Raw genomic sequence first — 2,720 nt, 5'->3', positions numbered from 1 at the left:
TGATACTCTAGATAGCGTTGTTCAAACTTTTTTGACGGATCCGAATAAAATCCGAACGAGTTACACTATCCTACTAATTAATATTAATTATCTACGGGAAATTGTCACTTTCGACGGATTGTAGATAAGGGCAGAATCTTTTGTAAAAGTGCAATAATTAATTGGATGGTTTTATTATTTATTATTATTATTATTATTGTTATTATTATTATTATTATTATTATTATTATTATTATTATTATTATTATTATTATTATTACTATTATTATTATTATTATTATTATTATTATTATTATTATTATTATTATTATTATTATTATTATTATTATTATTATTATTATTATTATTACTATTATCATTATTATTATCATTATTATTATTCTTAGGCACTGCATAAGCTGAATATTAGTAATCCTCTTGTGGTGTATCTTTTTTTTATCATTAAGTAGATCACATTTTTCGCGGATATTCGACGAAAGCGAGTAATAACGTGTGAGAGAGGACAGATGAATGGATTATGGACAAATTTTACCAATCTTTGGGTCATAGAGACTCAAAGAGAAGCCAAAAGTTACCTCAGCTGAACTATTTCGCCTATTATAGAGTGGAAAATAGCGATGAATCGATAATAAGTGGATATTTCTGGAGATGCGATGATTCTGTTGAACTAAAATGAAGATACAAATAGTGGAGAGTAAGATAATTTTCCTAATTTTCTCGGAGGCAAAATGGTAGCATCAGCGCAATATTTCCAGAGAACAATCATGTCACAAGTTTATATGTTTAGAATCCGAGGAATAAAGAGTTCTCGTTTTTTGTGGAACTCATCTGAGTGATGGGAACTAGTGCAAAACTTTCTTGAGAACAACAATTTCAAATGTCTTAAAAAATCATATTTTTTCTTATTGATTTCTTTTTATTATATGCAAAGTGATGAAATTGGAAATATGTATTTTTTTTGTCGCAGCTCATGATACGATGTCTTGTCTGTGCACGTACTGCACGTACTACATACTACTAGTGTTACCTCCTCAAAATAGCTAAGTGATCCGTTAATTAGAATGACTACAGGAGTTTTTCTTGACAAAAATCCGGAAGAAAAAACCCGCTGATTCGTGTTTTTTTTTCCTTTAGTTCTCGATAATTAGTTTCATCCTACATGCTTTGTCTAGGGGAAAAAATGCGCTTCATCCCTATTTTCTTTTTTTCATCATCTTTCCCATCATTTATCATCATAGAATACCATAGTGCCATTTATTATATGTACGTTATCAAGGATTATCTTCTCGGGAACTAAGATCCATAAACTTATCACATATTCTTATTTAGGTTTCAATGATAATAATGTATATGCGAAGAGGATTTGATGAAGAAAATAGTAAACGAAAATCCCAAAATTATGGTGGACGAAGTCCTAGGAGGCAAGTGTACCAACCAAAATACACTTTGGGTGGTACATTTTAGTGATCTCTCTACACCGGTTATTGATTTTTCTCTACCATACCATGGCTTCTACACTTAATATTTCCGGCTCAAATCATAAACATATCGAATCCTTAGCATTGTACTGTATTGTATTGCATACTGTTATGTTAATTCCCGAATAAAGTGATCCTACGCTTGTATCCTCATGTTTTGCTATCATAAAAAATATTTTTATGGATTTAGAATACGTGATCTACCTCTATGATATCGTCGGAGGTTTGAATCAACGGAATGATACGGTACACTGTTTTATATTATCGTTCTTTCCAAGAAAATATTATCATAAAAAATAATTGCTATTTTTATTTTTTTTCTGAAAGGATTTAGAAATAAACTATTTTGTCGACTTTTTTCCTGAAAAGATAGAAGTATCGAGCTATCAAGGATCTTGGGGAAAAAACGCTGCTATGGAAAAATATAAAAAAATAAATGATGAAAAAATAATAAAAATAATAATAAAAATATAGAAAAAAGTAAATAAAAATAAAAATCGAGAATATTATCAAAAAGTTTCTGGAATTTCATGAATCATCGTAAATGGACAAGAAGTCCTACAGCGACCTCATTCTCGGTGGTTTGACATCGCTCTAGGCCGACTAAGGCTTTTATCTCATCTTCGTCGATAGATTGGTGCCAGACATTTCTGGATGGATAAAGACATTGACTTGGTAGATCAATGTGTCCCAGTAGATCATTTCGTACAGCCGAAAACTTCCATAAAACTCAAACGATTCTGAATTGAAGAGGATCACGTGCACGTGGATGCATTCCAAATGGATTGATTAGTGCAAGGATTTTACTCCTTATATTTTAAATAAGTTTTTAAAGTTATCAAGCATACCGTTTTTATTTAAGCGAACACAACTACGGCATTGTTTCCGACGATCAGAACTTCTCGTTCGTGTTTGATCGTTTGATATTTGATCGTCAAGGTTCTTCTTCTGGAACTCGTTTTCCCGGCCACAATTCTCAAAGAATGTCTTTATTTGAATGTTTGGCATCATTTGTTATTGTTTTAGAGAGAAACCTCGTCTATCGACCTAAAATATAGCCAAAAATTTGAGAAATGTCCTCGAACAAACAAATAACATGGGTTTTTTTTTACTTATCATAGCCAATTTTGCTTGAATTATGTATAGATGCTTTTCTCAGTTTCTTCCACTAATTCTGGATTATTTTCGTTTATTTTTGGTGCGGATTAAATTGCTAATGTTGTAACATTTTTTTTTTCAGAA

Source organism: Necator americanus, chromosome X (genome assembly GCF_031761385.1).
Source record: "Necator americanus strain Aroian chromosome X, whole genome shotgun sequence".
Lineage (NCBI taxonomy): Eukaryota > Metazoa > Nematoda > Chromadorea > Rhabditida > Ancylostomatidae > Necator > Necator americanus.
The sequence above is the reverse complement of the archived record's forward strand: the minus strand, read 5'-3'. Positions refer to the sequence as shown.